Here is an 18103-nt window from a genome sequence, read left to right as displayed (position 1 = left end):
TCTCTTTCCAAGCTATTTGAATTGTAGTTTGCAGTTAACACAAATTTTAATCTGGCAATATCCACAGGTTACCTTCCGATTTTCCTTTTTGACCTTAGACCCCATTACATGTTGTGCTAGTTATTCATGTAGCATTTATTTATTTATTTATTTATTTATTTATTTATAGCATTCATTATGCACCAGGCGCTGAGTTCTCACTGCAGAGTCAGCAGAATAAGGTTTATATGATTTTAGTAGGGAAGAAAAGTATGAAACAGAGGAATAACTGTCTAAGATGAGTCCCATTTGAATTGCATTAACCTAGTCAATGGGTTAAATGTAGGAGGGGCATTGGAAAGAGAAAAGGATTTGTTTCAAAAAGTGAAACAATGTATTTGAACACTTGTATATAGGCCTTAGTGGAGGGGAGATAAAAAAATCTCAACTTCAGAATGACTGTATCATAGAGAAAGAAAATGAAACTGTAAAGGAGTGTACACACTAATGCAAATATTATGAACCATAAATCTCCAGAAGGAACTTATGAGGGGAAAAAGAAAACCTCATTCTCCTAAAATCTATCATAGAAAGGAGAGTTCTGTAATCACCAAACACTTGCAAACCTGAAGATTCCTTGGGGTGAGTTAGTTCAAAACAACCATCTTCCTTTCTACTTCTTTTGAAAAAACTATCCAGAGATCTGGGCAGGAGAGTTACCAGCAGATTTGACCACTTATGTGATTGTATATTTTAACAATTATTTAGAACCTTGACATGGGCTTTAGATTAATTTTATTGATTTTTCACAAGATTTACAGCTTATAGTTTTTTAAAGTATTTTATTTCCCAGTCCCATTGCCAGGTCTCAATATTAGCCTGGAAATCTTTTTCAGGAAGAGCGTAAAGGAGCAAAATTGATTTGCCCTCAACCCACACTGTTTCATCTGCTGTCAGGACTAGAGAATGCCTTTCAACATGAAACATAGTCACTATGTATAAAATTGTTAACTTGGAAAAGCTAATTTACTTTATTAATGTATAATTTTTAAATTCCCAAAATGACAACATTTAAGATTATTCAAAATAACTAAAAGGTGGAATATTTCTTAATATCCCAGGAAGTGAGAGCATTTTTGTGGAAAAATATAATCTTCACAACCTAGACACTAACTCATCATAGCAAGATTGTGACTAACTTCTTCTGATAACTCCAGGAAAAGAAACACCAACTCAATAGATCATGATAGAAAAAGAAATGTAGACTTTGAAAAAATGATCACATGGTACAGTATTCCTTAAAATTGCTAACGTCATAGGTAGATTTATACAGGCTGAATTTAAACCCTTGAACAGAACTGAGTCAAGCATATAATTACTACCCTTCAAAGAAGACAAACCAAAAAATTGGTGTAAAATTCCATTTTGCAAGAAATTTACTATACTAAACTACTATATTTCAACCAAATATTTTACTAAATGATAAGCTCTCAAGACAAGGAAAATGCTTGAAAACAGTGAGAGCAGAAAATCTTGAAGAATATTAAAATACCACAACTGTAAACAACTCAAATACTGGATTTTCAAGAGCAAGAAAATTAGAAAAGGCACTACATAACATCCAAAGCCTTTCTTTTAAAAAGAGATTGATAAGATTCAGTATTATAACCAATAATTTATATATTTTCTAAATAACTAAAATAAAGAAATTCTGTTTCCCAACCCAAAGAAATGATAAACATTCAAAGATATGGAAAAGCTAATTACCATAGCTGAATTATTACACATTGTATACCATCATTGAATTATCACTCCCTGACCCATGTATGGGTATAATTATTATATGTCAATAAAATACTCTTAAGAAGCATAAAAATAGAGTAAGTAGAATGCTTTAAAATAGACTGTAAGTAACTTTTAAAACACTATTCTGGGGTGGATTCAACAGTAAAAGACAAAGCAGCTCTGTCTTCTATTTGGTAACAGACTCAAATCTGGATTGGGGACTAGTCAGAAATAATCAAAGAGGGAATTCACAAATTTAGAAAGACCCTCTACATGTGGCTGAATATATTTAAAACAAGCCCTAAAAGCAAACAAATTAGAATTGAAAACATCTGATTCTGCAAATAAAACAACAGGCTGCCCCCCCCAATAAACCCCAAAACCAGGGATCTTCTACTTTAATAATCAAGATCCTAGAAATATAGGCAAATAAAGGTATCTGAGGAAGGGGTATATCATTTATTGGTTTAAAAATAAAACAATAGCTGTGTGAATGTGTTCAATGATGGTGCTCCAAGGGAAATATTGGAATGCAACAATTTTTGTCCAACCATCCCAAGCTCCTAGTGCAGAGAAGGTGAGGCACGCAGGTGCCAGAAGCACATCCCCCCCCCATAGAAATGAGAAGACATGTAAACAAGCCTCAAAAACAGACTTCTGGATCACCTACAGTAATTCCAAAGGGAAACGAGATAGAACAATCTGAACAATCTTCTCCCTGAACTGGCAACAAAAGAGGATCTGGGAAAAATGAAATCAGAAGTACTCAGATAACAGCAAAGATTGTGCTCATGGTGCAAGACATGATTAATAAATCTAGAGAGGACACAGATAAAAAAAATAGAGGATCTGAGGAACATGATGGAATCCTAACATAGGAAACAAATGGAATCCATAAAACAGAAGCAAACAGATTTCCAGGAGATTAAAAACTCCATCGAAAGTCTGCACAGCAGAATGAACCAATGTGAGGATAGAATTTCAGATATAGAAGAAAAGATTGGAATTAGTGACCAGGAAAAGAAAAGTTGCTTTAAAATTGTAAAGGAACATAAGAAATCAATCTAGCAGCTGCTAGATGATGCAAAGAAGAATAACATAAGACTGATTGGAGTCATTGAAGAAAGAGGAGAGAGTGCAAATGACATAAAAACCTGTTCACAAAAGTGATGGCAGAAAACTTCCCAAGGAGGGGGAAAGAACTTGACATACAGATAAGTGAGGCACATAGGACTAGGACTCCAGATAGCCTTAATCAAAAAAAATCTACACATAGGCATATAATAGTTAGGATTCTAGAAATCCAACAGAAGAAAAAAATTCCACAAGCAGTGAGAGAAAAGAAACAAATCACATACAAAGGAAAGCTCATCAGAATCACAGCAGACTTCTCAATGCAAACCCTCAAGGCAAGAAGAGCTTGGAGTGATGTATTTCAAGCCCTCAAGGAAAACAGCCTCCAACCCAGATTGATGTACCCTGCAAAACTATCTTTCAAAATTGATGGATAAATAAGATAATTTCATGATAAAGAGCACCTCAGAAACTTCACAAATATCAAACCAGCACTCCAAAAAGTTTTAGACAATACCCTAGGAAAAGACAATGAGGATCACCACCCCAGAAAACCCAGCAGAATGAATCCATTGGGCGTGACAAATTAAATGCAAAGGGGGAGAATCCAACAAAAAGAAAAAGTCATGACAAGGCTTTTAAAACTTTTAACTTCATCTCCCTAATGAGTGTATAATTCAATCTTGTTATTGTACTGATTAGAATTTTTCTGATTCTAGAGGTGCATACCTTTCTTTGTGCTATACTGGCTATTTATCATCTTCTTATGTCTACTTCTTAATTGGGTTGTCTATTAATGAGCTCTAAGAATTCTTTATATATCTGCTCATAGGTTATATGCATTGTAAATATGGTCTGTTTAAGGACTACTTTTCATTTTAACAATGTCATTTAAAGTTCAAAATTTTGATGGAATCTCATTTATCAATTTTTTTCTTTTATACATCATGTCTTTTGTATCCTAGGTAGTTCTCACTTACCCTGAATTCATAAACATTTTCCCTTATAATTTCTTCTTAAAGTTTTATACTTTTAGGCTTTCATATTTAGGTTATTTTCATGTATGGAAATAAAGGGTTGAGGTTAATCTTTTATATACAGATACCAGGTGTTCTAGTGCTGTTTGCTGAAAACACTATCTCTTCCTCAGCTCTTGAATTGAGTTTATGTTCTATAAAATGCTAATGCTAAATAATCTTTCAAAACTCAGTGGACCATATATATGTGGTTCTATTTCTAGATTCTCTGATTTATTCAAATGATCTATATGTCTTTCCTTTCACCAACACTGCCTTGATTATTGTAGCTTTAGAAGAAGTCTTAAAATTAGGTACTAAATGTCTTCCAACACTGTTTTTGTTTTTTGTTTTTTGTTTTTTAACTTTTCTAGGTCCTTTGTACTCCTGCATAACTTTTAAATTTCAATATCCAATTCTTCATTTATAGCAAGTATACACAGACCTGAATTTTTATATATGCCTTGTTTTTTCTAATCCTGCTAAATTCAAATACAAGTTCTACGGGCTCCTAGAGATTTCTTAGTATTTTCTCTGTAGATGATTATTTCATCTACATATAAAGATTTTGCTTCTGCCATGCCAATCCTATCCTAGTTGTGTCATTTTTATTGACAGACTATTTTGGTGGGGACTAGGTTTCAAAGTTTAATGGACAGATAAAGAGTAAGCGTATCTGCCCTTGTTCCCCACCTTAAGGAGAAAGCATTGTATCGTCTCCATTTATATAAGGCATTCTCACTTGAAGTATGGAGTACATGTCTTTAATCTGTTGAAAAGTTTCTGTTCTACTTCTAGGCTCCTGATAGCTTTTACCATGAACAGCTGTGGAATTTAGTCCAATACTTTTTCTCTAACTAGTGACAGGATCATATGACTTTTTCCTTTCCTCTGTTAAAATGATGACTTTTGGGGGTGGATCTTCCAATGCTGAACCAACACTGCCATCCCTATAACAAAACCACTTTCTACATACTGCCAGATCTGACTTCTAATAGTTTGTTTTGTTAAACAAATTTTTTATCTATGTCCATACTTTTTTCTTCTATTATCTTTATCCAGTTTTAGGATTAGCACAATGTTGAGTTCCTAAAATGAGGGGATAAGTGTTCCTTCTTTTCTCTGCTTTAATTATTTGATACAATTTATAAGTTAAAATGTATATGAGCCTGTTGTTGTCATATAGGTAGGTTTTCAAGCTAGGAATATACTTTCTTTAATAGGTGCTATTCAACTTTTATATTTCCTCCAGAGTTAGTTTCATTAATTTGTCTTCCAAGGTACTTCTTAGAAGTTGTCAAATTTATTTCAAAAAAGGTTTTTGTAATATTCTTTCTATATCCTTTTAAATTCTGTAAAATCTGTGGTAATGTCCTCCTAGATATTGGTATTGTAATTTTAAAAATGTATAATTGATATTGTGTAACAGGAAGAAAAGGTCTAAAGGAACAGGGGAAGTGGGAGGGGTAGGGGAAAGGAAAAAAGGGAAAAGAAAAAATATGAGAAAAGGAAAAAAATGGAAACAAAGTCTCTGCGAATAAGGAAGGGTGGAGGGGGTGAAGGGAGGGCAAGGGAAGGGGAAAAAAATAAGAACCAAGATACTCATGTAATGGTACAAGATCCCAATGATAAATGTAACTGTATTTCATACCTAAAATGTACCAATAAACTTAATGGAAAAAAAACAATTTTTGTCCTTTCTTTATTCTCCTGAGGGGAATTGTTTACAATTTAAATGAACAGCAACACACTTTTCTTATTGATGCAATGTCACCCTTTATGCCATCAACCCCACTATCAAAGCAGATCACATTTTTCAGAGTACTGAAACTACTCAAATGATGATCATTTCAAACAATACTAAAGCTTTTCCAATGTCCTAACTTAAAATTGTTACTTTGGGAGTATTAGAAAAATATTCCTTTTTCTTCTGACAAAACTTCTACAAATTTAATAGGTAAGGATCTTCTTCACAAATGGAACTGCCAAATTATGAATATTACTGTAGAAATATTTTCAGAAGTCTGCGTAAATTCTCCTGCACATGATGAAATTAGAGCTGATAAGGATATTATTGTATCTGCAATGTGTATGATTCAAAAACACCTGAAAATTATCTGTAGTTCCAGAAGCTCAATGGACGAAAGTCTTTCACATTTGGGCAAAAAAACTAGAGCAGAATGTATATCTTTCCAGATTCATTGTTCTATATTTTTGCTTAAATTTTTTATTTGATTTTTAAGGTTGAAGCCACCAAAGATCTTGTGCCAACTGTTTTCCTTTCTAGAGTATTTCAGTTTACCCAGCAAGTGATAGAAAAAGGCATATTTGTGAATAATCGTAAATCTTGGTCCTTACTAAAAAATTTCACCATCTTTATCATTTTCTCTATTTTAGAAAAGTAGAAAAAATAAACATAATATTAAAATGGAAATTACCTAAACAATCGAATCTCCTTGAGCTCCCTCAGTTGTATATTCAACTCTAATCTCTTATGAGCCTATACTCTTCCTGCAGGCACTCACAGATTCTATCCTCATGAACACTACACTGCCATGCATAAGCAATAAGGGATAAATCCTCCAATACCTGACTACAGTCTTACACACACTGATGTCTCTAACTGGCATATAAAATTAAATCCGTACCCTCAGAACATCATTAACACATACAGGTTCTTTCTTCCTCAGCAATCCACTAATCTGTAGTTCACTAAGGTAGGTGGTATAGTGTCCTGAAAAAAACAGACTGATGTGCTTGCATTATCTCATTCATATCTTGCAGCAACCCTGAAATCAAATTGTACTATTATCTCCACTTCACGAAAGAGAAAACTCAGCCAGCCATGGTGGCACATGCCTGTAATTCCAGTACACTGGGAGTCTGAGGCAGGAGGATCTGAAGTTCAAGCCCAGCCTGAACAATATAGGGAGAACCTATCTCAAAATAAAAAGTAAAGGGATTTGGTGATGTAGCTCAGTGACAAGTCACTGGGTTAAGTCTTTATTATGAAAGAGAAAGAAAGATTGACAGAGAGAGAGAGAGAGAGAAAGAGAGAGAGTTAATTGACTTGCTCAAGCTTAGACATCTACTAAGTATTTGAACCCAGACTACCCAAGGAAATTAACACATAGAAAAATAAGGCACACAAAAATCTTGACAAATTAACTGCAATCAGATTTCACCAGCACTGGATACCTCTTCAAAAAAGAAATTCAATTTTGCTTGGTGGTATAATCTGTAGTACTAGGGCCAAATTTATTTGCCAAAAGTGCTAAGTGTTCAGTGATGTCTGAGGTACATCTCTCCTTCAAGGATTCTTGTCACATTGAAAATTGCTACTCAGTGTTTATTATGTGAGCCATGAGCAGAGATAAGTCTTAGACATAATAAGAACACATAATCCAACTGTCTTTCAAAGAGTTGGCCAAAAACACAATGTTTGTTTTGAGAGTGGAGTGATATGAGAAGGAGGAACAGGTTTTCAAAGTTGCATGCAGTTCCATTATTCCCTGATTGTCTTTATTATGAAAAATGACCTGACGCCTTCAGTATTCACAGATGTCTGTAATTGGCTGAAATCTCTACAACTTTCTTCCAGTTCTTCAAATATGTGAGGCGAACAGAGAGGAAGCTGGAAAATTAATGCATAGAATTTGTCTCACATATGCAGCACTGCCCAGATTATACATATGCATATAGTTTTCTCATTAGAATTTACTGAAAAGAAAAAAGCATAAAATAATAGAGGCACTTTGGCAATCTGTAGAGAAATGGAAATAATGAGGACCTCATCTTTTTTAAATTCCTTTAAAAAAATTTTTAGAAGGCAATTTCTGTTGATCTTTATTTTCACCGGTGTATGTTAAAAAGCTCTCCTGAATTTGTTTTTGTTTTGCAGTAGACATGACATGCATTTCTTCCTGAAGCCTAGGAAATTACATGCAGGCCCCATGTGCTTTTCTCATCCTGAAACTTACATTACAAGCACTTGATTTATGAGTCTTTTAAAAGTCCAGAACACTCAAAGATCTGCCAACTGATTTTTATTTATTATCAATTTTCTCTAGTGTGAGCTGAAGTAACTCCATCATTTATTCTTCACCATTACCATATTCACTATTATCTACCTATATTCTTTTTCATTATGTGAAGTATTAATGTTCCTTTCAAATCTCTTTCTGCCCAGCACTTCTCTTCATTTTATTTCCCCAGTTTTGCCTTTCATTTTCTTCACTAAATTTTTACTTACTTGGTGATTGTTTTTAAGTCCTTTTGTACTAACCTTAGATTTTGAACTTTATCATAAGTGCTCTATAGACCCATTTTAATTATCAAAATATAATAATAATAATACTTGGTCCCGAAAGTCTATTGATTATAGAATCCAGTCATTTGATTTCAAAAAGAAGATGCATGATAAAAGATGTATTTTAATTGTACAGAATTCCACATCAAGTATCTGGATTTTTCTGAGATCAAGTTTCTCATTATTCAATATGCCCTGACAATCTAGTCAATTTTAATTGAATTCATCAAAAGAATATTCCTAAATTACTAATGCAATGTTCATCTTTTACAAGAAATATGAGTTCCATCATGAATTTATGCAAGCCATGAATAACAAGAATCATGTTCATTTAAGAGGCTTATTAATCCTGAATGAATTATTTAGATACCACTACTGGCCATTTTATAATCTGAGGTGTCATAAATGAATAAGAAAATAAAAAGGCTGCTAAACCTGTGACAATTTCTAAAAGACTGACATTTAAAACAAAAATTTTCAGAAGCTTTTTAAAAAATGAAGATTTTTCTGGTTCTCTGGTCATCCCCAAACTGTGATCTTAGCATTTCCCCTACCCAGCTTGTAAGTATAACTTCTGCTCAATTTAAAATTACCCTTTGTGTTGTAATATATTGTTTCTCTTCAATTCTTATACCATAATTGCCTTTGATAGCTTCCTTACTTTAAAACTATTGGATTGCATTTTCAATAGTCTGATAAATATTGTGGTGATTTTATTTAGGAAGACATTGTGCTGTAAGTCACAGAAAAACCCACTATAGTCGCTTGAAATGTGCTTTGGTATGCTGGTAGAAGGGTTGTCCAAGAGTGACATAAAATTTCAGTAATGTCATCAGGAGTACAGGCTCTTTCCCGTCTTTCATCTTTACCTGTAGGCCTTCATCTTCCTGTTGTTTGTCATGATCACAAGAAGGTAGTTGTATTACTAGACTTCAGGTCCATCATCAGTCAAGAAGAAAGGGAATATTTATATTTATATCTTTTATTTCAAGAAAAAATTCTGCCAGGAAATTTGATCTCCTTAGCAAAAACAGAACCACATGACCAAATTAAAAATCTGCCAAGGGTGAGAAATTTAATAGTTTGGTTTTCCTGTATATACACAAGAGAAAGATAAATATGAATAGCACTGTGAATGACCTTGAAGCAAATGATCTGCTGTATTTCCAGCTTTCTCCTATTTCAGGATCTAAAAGGAAAACAGTGATTACTGAATTTACCTTCAAGAAAGGCAAAGAGATTAAAAGATAATAACAATTGAGCGTAAAATATATGTGCTAAAATTGGTGAAACATGGTGGGTGATAAAGCTAGACAGGCTTGAGCCCTCCTTTGAAAACTGATTAAACTATGCTAATAAAATTAAACTTATTCATGTGGATCACTATTTTCCCCTGGGCAATACATCAGAATCATTTAAGAAACTTTTCAAAATTATTAAAGCTAATTAGATCTGAATTTTTTAAAATGAGGCTTACACATCTGTACTTAAAATTTTTAAAACGTGAATCTAAACTCCATCCAAGATTGAGAAATGCCTCTGAAGTTTATTGGAGAGAATTGCAGGTTTTAGAGCAAACCACTAATAGAGCCAATTATTCATAGATTTACTCAAAACATAAATATGTAGGAAAATTACCTTCTCCAAAAAATGTTCTTTACAGAAGACTCATATAAATAAGTTGCTAATGGATGGAACTTGAACATGAATGTACATTTGAAACTTGAACATCTCTTTAGAAATTATTTGCAAAAATTAAAAAATATCTCATTATTGGCATTTTAATCCATTAATATTGAAAACTGTAAAAGCCCAAAATATACTAATGTCAATTTTGAATTACATTCTTTACAGAATTTCTACTCAAAATCTGTTAGGTTTCAAAATAATTTATATGTGCAATGGAGTCATAGAGCCAAACATTTTAACCTTGATGAATTATCTATTCAAATTTACTGTTTAAATTCTACCTTTGAAGGAGTAAATATCAAACAACATCAAATCCCAAGGGCTTTGGGAATAAAGATTTGTTTCTCTAAAACAAGAGGAAAAAAAGGGGGGAATGTGGAGAGGAGGGTGGGAGTGTTATGGTCCACATTCCACTTTCAGAACTCAGTCACTCTTCGCCACATAATGCAGAGGAGACAGAAATACAGCAGAAAATGGAAATGACATAGTAACACAGGGCATTTGCTACTTAAACACTTTTGGAACTGTATTTTGAATAATCTGGAAAGAGCTCAGGAGCTTCTTCCTTTGAAAATGCACATAACTGCATCATTTTCCAAATGATTTCAGCAGTTGTGTGAGTTCATCATAAATACCCACTTGTCAACTCTGAGCATTAACTACCTGGGTTTGCTATGGTTGCTTTCCATAAAAAGGATAAACATATTGTTATACAATTTCAACAATTATAAAATTATTTATACTCTAGTGAATCTCCCATATTTTCCAACCGTTGGTCTTTTCCTCTTGTTGAGAGAGAAACAAAATAACCATTCTTCCATACAACAAGGCTTCACATTTGAAGAATTCTTATGGTTCCCTAAATTAGAAGTTACAAGTCACTCAAGGACTGGATTTGCTTTATAGATAAGCGTTACTTAGACTGAGCATTTTTTATTTTTGTTTATTTTTCATCAGCACATGCTTGCAGCACATAATGACCACATTTACCACAAGGAGATGGTACATGTACCTAACACCTCGAAATACATTTCTCATCCCCTACCCTTCCCATCCGTCCTGCTCCTTCCATCTCTTGGTTGGTCCCCTTCCATTTACAAAAGTTCTATTTCCATCTTTTTATTTCAATTCGTTTCTTTTATCCCATTTCCCTTCCCTTCCACCCCCTCCCCCCAATTTCTTGTTCCCCTTCCAATTTGAAAAAGATCCCACTGCTTTCTATTATCATTTATTTTGCTCTTTATACATCAGATATGCCCTGTCTGGTTTCTACCACACTGAAGCTTGGGTACAACCCATGATGCCTCTCAGCAGGTTTGCAACCCTCTATTCTGCCCTATATTTTCTAGGGAAATTGGGAGTGGCAAATAAAGTTATCTATATGCTCACTTTCATTATCTGAGACTTTCTGCCTGGAAAACTCTTGAAAAACATCAGAGCTGTATCAGTGGGAAAAAAATGCTCTGATTGAAGGATCATGTCTGCTGTGAATGCAGGGAAGGGAAAGAGTTGTGTATGTGTCCTTATTTGTAATTGCTGTGCTAACGATTCACTGTCCCAGAATATTTTAAACACTTCTTTTCTAGACTTGACTTTCTTCTACTTCCCTAATTTATCACTGAAACTTTCAAATATGGTTCCAAGAATGTGGTATAGACAACAAATGGGATAAAACAAGACAATGATTTCTATAGACCTAGAAGGTAAGATGCTAATTTGACCAGGGCTGCATATGTTGGTATCCGTATCATGCAGCTGATATGTGCCAAAGTGATAATGCTATTGTATTCCTTGAGTATTCCTCACATGAACTGCAGGAAGCATCCGAGTATCCTTTAAGCCATTTTTGTGGTATTTTTCCACAAGCCTTATCCTTATCAAAGTTTTCCTTATTTATTCAAGCCCATCATCTAGCCCCTTAAAATTTCTTTGAATTTGATCTATGTTATTTGCTATATTTTGGATCACCTGCCAACATGATCAAGCTTCATCATTTAAGAAGTTTCACCTGCAAGAAATAAGCCTAAACTAAATTTGTTTAAGCAACAAGGAAACCTATCATCCCATACAACAGAAGTGCAGAGGTAAATCATGCTCTGGAGGTGGTTATTTCAACCACATTATGTTATCAAGGACCCAGGGATTTCCACTCTTCACTTAGCTATGTGTCAGCTTTATCCTAAGGCTATTCCTCCCTATGTCCTAAGGTGTCTGTCATAAGAACTGGGGATGCATGCTTCCATGATCACATATGAGACAGGATACACATTGTGCTCTAGTGAGAAGACCCCCCGAACATGTCCCACTGTACTATATCCTCCCAAGCCCTAATGTCAGGGAAGCGCTAAGTTCTACATAGGTTAAGCCTGGAATCCAAACCAATCATAGGCAAAGATTGTGGAATGGCTATAACTGGTTTAATTTATCAAGTCCAACTTCTGGAAATGCAGTCAGCATCTAAACCAGTTAGTCTTTCATGGTGGAGTTGGTATACAATGACTATTAACAAGGCAACAAAAATTTTCACTAACTGGTTTCTTTGATATTTATCTAAATCTTTGATGGGCCCACAACTTTCTGTGTACATTTTTATTCTCTTTGAATGATCTATCTCTGAGGTTGCACTCTCCTCTCCCTGTACCTGTTTCAGTTTTAGATGTCCTTTAGCACTCGTTTAAGATCATGTTTTCTCTGTACACATTCCCTAAGCTTTTATTACTCTCCTTCTCTCTGGAGCCCCTATGTATCTTATAGAACCCTAATCCTGTCGTAGTGTATGGTATGGTATGGTATGGTACAATATAGTGTAGTTTGTATCACTTCTATTTGTTAGTGCACTCTTCTTTCTGAAGTTTCTCCCACAGAACTGAGTTTCTTAAATCAAATCTACGTGTTGGTCCCTGTAGCATCGTCAATGCCCAACTTAAGTACCTGGCACATAGTAACATCATTATCTGTATAATAATGGCTTTCATATGGTCTAAAGAAGTGACCTCATACCAGTCTATACTATCACCCAATCCAAGTTTCTCCAAATGGGGATCATCCTGACAACCTAACATTAAGCCTTCTCTGTCACAGGCTCTCATTTGCCTGCATCTCAAACTTTGCAAATATCAGTAAATGAAATTCATATCTGGGCTGATTCTTAGTAAACCTATTCTAGTTTTCTAAGATTACTGATGTTTTCCTTTTCTTTAATTCCTAAATGTCCACTACTTATCTGTTTGTTAAAAAATAAGTAGAAGATCAAATGTGGTATCATAGATCTAAGTCAAATGTTCTTAACCACTGGTGGGATGTAAAGTCAGGATTTAGCACAAGCGTCCCTAAACCTTTTGGCCCCAGGAACCAGGAACTGGTTTTGTGGAAGATAATTTTTCCTTTGACAGGGATAGGGTAGGAGATGGTTTGGGGATAATTCAAATGAGCATGCTACCTTGGTTACTTAAAAGCACAGGGAATCTAATGCTGCTGATGATCTGACAGGAGGCAGAGCTCAGAAGGTAATGCAATAGAGGCAGAGGGCTGTAAACACAGATGAAGCTTCACTGGCTGACCAGCCACTCACCTGCTGTGCAGCCTGGTTCCTAAAAGGCCATAGGCTCATAGAGGTCCATGGCCCAGAGTTGGGAATCTCTGCTTTAGCAGAGAGTACAATAGTTTGCCATGTTGCTACCTGGATCTGGATTGCCATTTCTACTTTTCATTAGTGTGACTTTCTAAGTACTAATTATCACCCCTCAGTCCCCTCCAGTTACTGACAATCCAAGCTATTGGTATGTGAGGGAAATCCAAAAGCCTTTGAGAAATGTTTTTCTTTTGTGATAAGTCTTTCTAGATTTTCTCAGACACTAATTTCTTACAGTGTAAATTAAAATTACATATTTCTATAAGACAGTGAAAGAAAAGAAGCTTGGGAAAGCAATGCTTTACAGGAAGCCAATAAACAGCAGACAGCTTAGCTCTAAATCAACTTTCAAGGCATCAGAGAAGTAAATTTAACTGCTCAGAGTCACAGAGGGAGAATACATCTTTGTCTCTGAGGTTTAAGTAAGATTTTTGACAAGAAATTTAATAACATGAAAGAATAAGTATGATACCATGCACAGTGTTTACTTCATCAAAGAAAAAGATGAAAAAGCCACTAGATATGTCATTGTCCTCAATTCATTGTTTCTAATTCATTGCATCTATTCATAAAAACACTCCTCACTCAGCTTGCAAGACTTTGGCACTTGGAAATGAAAAATGGAAGGAGAGGAATTCCCGAGAGCTTTTTCCTCATTGAGTGTTGGAGGCATAAACACTAAAGTAATACATTTAAAATTACAATGCTTTAAAATGCAGTACATTCTTGTACACCAAAATTAAAGATAGATTCAAGATTTTCTGATGGTAAAAAATCTTTATGTTTCTTAAAATTAGATGTTTTTCTTTTGTCTGGTATTCTTTGTTTTATAAACATATTTTTGTTCCTTTTTTCAACCATGTCAGCCCATGGTGCAATTTCTATTTTTTTTCTGGTAGGTTTATGATATCCATAACCATTTTTAAGTAATGAGAAAGATATCAAAAACATCAAACATCTTGGCCTACTCAAAATACTCTGTGTTGTTTACATGCATGCTTTATAAGTATGTATTTTATAGAAGAAGTATATTACCTCTACAGCTTTCATGGAATAAGATGTTTCCTAATAAATATGTTAGGACATAAAGAGAATTTTTGATCTCTAAAGTCCTTAATGTCTAATATAGGGACACCTAGTGATACTCAATGAATATTGTTTGAGCAATATCATAGAGTATAAAGACTGTGATAGTGACATTTACCTTTGCAGATTTTTCTGAAGATGTGAGTTCATGGGGTGGGGTGTGCATTACATAGTAGTTGTTATGGATTAAATTGTCCCCCTGCCCCATCCCAGTACCTCAGAGTATGACTTTATTTGGAAAGAAATTCTTTACAGAGATAATCATGTTCAAGTGAGGTCCTTTGGGAAGGGGTCTTAAGCCACTATGATTATCACTATAGAAAAAACAAATTTAGACAGAGAGATGAGGAGAATTAGCTACCTATCTATAAACCAGGAAAGAGACATAAAATGATTCCTTCTTCTCCCAGAATGGAGAAGGAATCTATGCATCCAACATCTTGATCTTGGGCTTTAAACTTCCAGAACTTTAAGAATATAATGTTATGTCCTTTAAGCCACTCAGTTTATAATATTTTGTTACAGCAGTCCTAGCACACTAATGCTTCCCGATTTTCTCTTTGCTTTCTGGGAATATTCTCTAGAAAATGGAACAAAGTCACCAAAATCTTTCCTCTAGTTTACCCTAAATAATAGGGCCAATAGCATTTACTACCACAATTGTCATATTTTGTGAATTTCCTTTACCAAGAGTGACTCAAAGTGGCTCCAATTCAGACAAGCACATTAAGTGAACCCAAATCAATGGTTTTTAATTGAGAAAAAGTTTTAACATAATTTTATCATGATGCATTTGGTATAGTGGTGCATTATGTTAAAATAAGCTTCATGTCTCAGAATTAAAATTAAGCATTAAAAAAAGTTTAGAATCTTCTGCATTTTGCGGGCATGATTCTAGGACCTAGACAATAAACCATTCTGTCTAATTTTCTTGAGTTCTAATTTCTGTTCACTACTTAGTATAAGGACAAAAATCACAGCCTTCCCCAATGACTTCCTGGGGTGAAAGAGATGAACAGTAGCATGAAGATTCTAACCCTATACTAAAGTTCCATTTTCTCCCCAGCAACTGGGCTGAAGAGTTCAGAATATGTAAACTGTTCAGACTGACACAAACGTGCATGTACCCAGTACTTGGCAAATGAGCAACCTTCTGATGGAAATTAACTCAAAGGTGTCTGTTTCCATTATTTGTATTTGCCTCCTTCAGCTAAATGCATTTTCATTTTCCTCAGGTTTTACTTCTTTCAATATTTCTTGCCCACGATCAGTTTGATTTCTGACACTTTGGCAGCTTCAGTTCAAGAGATGAATGCAACTAATTTGGTAGATAAAATTCTAATCTTTCCTGCCTGGATTGTCAGTTTTTGAAAGGTAATCTAAGATGATGTCTTTATCCCTTAATTTATTTTGTCTTGATTTGACTAAAGCAAGGTTTGAGCAGCTGATTACATTCTCTCATCTGAGCAGCTGAAAGGCTAAAACCAATGGCATGAGCTTTCACTGTAGGCAAAGAGCACACCTCTGAAATCTTTTGTGACAAAATGTCACCTCCAAATGTGCTAGTTAAACGAAGTGTTTATGAAGTTGCTAATGCACAGTCAACTTGGCTTTCTTCCTTGAGATCTGCCTTATCCTGCATCCTTGATGTAGCAGAAGATACTGCTGGCATATTTATGAAGAATTGAGAAAGGTTTTCTTTCAGAACAAATTCCCTTGGCTCTAAAGGAAACCCCATTCTGCAAAGTACACTTGCTGTCAGCCTAAACTGGTGGCAGGGTCTGATATCTGACACTAAAAATATATATTTATTAAATTATATTTTGAGTTCAGAAGCCATTGAAAAAATGTTTCTTCAGTTTTAAATTATCTAAATTGTTTGTATATTCCCAAGCTTTTTTCTTTTAAAAAATATACACAAGCATATTCTGCCTTGGAGCTCAGTAACCCTTATTCCTTTAATCTCTTCATCTTAAAAGATCATTTACACAAATAAGTTTTGATGTATTCACTTGAGCTGTGGGCTTTTTTGTTGAAGTCAGTAGTGAATAGACCTCTCCTCGTGTGTTGCTAAATGGAAAAGCTCCCCCAGTGTCTGGTGACATGGTCCTTACACTGGATCACAGCAGCCATCAAATGTCGAATCCTTGACATTCCCAGTTTACCCTTTAATGTAGTGCGCAGTATCCTGAGACCTGCATACATGATGAATGGAATTCACCAGCCCGTCTGCAAATGAGTTTGTGTCAGCAAGAAAATTTAGTATCCCCCACATACCCTCAAGATAAAAAATCATCTGGACTTGTGGGAGCAATTTGTCTAAGAAGAATAATCTCAGAAATTCTTGCAATGACTTTAGAGGGACTGAATTCATGGTGGTTTCCCCCTTCATTTTATTTCACACACCTGTTCTTCATGAACAGGCATAATTTGAAGCCAAGGTAATGGGTGCCTGTGGATGTACAGAGCACACAGAACTAACTTTTATCCTTTGTATGGTCTCTCCGTAGATATCACATATCAAAGCACAGATCACATGTGTGCTCTAAAACAACTTTGCTTACAGTTTCTTGCATTTTCAAACTATATTCCCAATTATGAGATTTTCTGAATGGGATAAGTCTAACTGATAAATTAGTAAGACAAAACCAGAAAATTGATAGTTTCCATAAGACTCTTTACTGCACAGCTGGTGCAGGCATCTTGCTCTCCCATCTGTGTGTCAGCCGTCTGCACCCCATCCCACCCCTGTAAGCACAGACCTTCTCCTCTGAAGTTAATCTCTTTGCCAGAAGTCTGTCTGTTTGTTCTACACAACAAATGGTACATGTGCTTACTAACAAGCCTGCTTCTACTATTTTACAGGAACACTATCCACATTGTCTTTTCCCTTTTACTTAGACTCCTGACCACAGCCTAAGGGTGTAACACTGTTTTCTCTAAGGCAATACTGTGGACAATGTCCATGTTGGCTTTCCCCAACATTTCCTTCTATAGGCAAACAGTACAACGTGGAGTCTCTCAGTGTGTCCTACAGCCCATTGTGAGCCAGCCAGTCTTAGAGATAATAAGATCAAGGTGTTTGAAAGATGCACATCTAAGTCAAGTAGACCTGACTTTTACAATGTGATCTGAGGGGAATGACTCAAAGTTGGTTCATGCAAACAGTCATCATTTACAGACCTGACATAAACCAAGTGGCTTTCCTGACATAGAAACTTGTATCTCACACATGTAAAAGCCTGAAGGGGAATTTCCAGATTGGTCCATGTCTCTACGCAACACAATCACTCAGACAGCTATCATTCCAGCATTTTGCTTGGTCATCTGCTTGAACTTTGTTTTCCTCTCTGAGGACCAGGCAAGATGGAGTCCCACGGGTTTTGGCCTGCTAAGAGGGACCAACATCAATGCAACCTGCCTGTGCACCAGCGCTGGCGCAACTCCTGTCCCTTCCACTCATCTTCTCTTTAGGTAGAGCTAGTCACATGGCCACATGTAACCCTAAGGGAAGCCAAGAAATGTAATTTTGCC

The sequence above is a fragment of the Heterocephalus glaber genome, unplaced genomic scaffold (assembly GCF_053883595.1).
Source record: "Heterocephalus glaber isolate CG9 unplaced genomic scaffold, H.glaber_assembly_v1.0 deba00001472, whole genome shotgun sequence".
NCBI lineage: Eukaryota > Metazoa > Chordata > Mammalia > Rodentia > Bathyergidae > Heterocephalus > Heterocephalus glaber.
Note: the sequence above shows the minus strand (reverse complement) of the source record.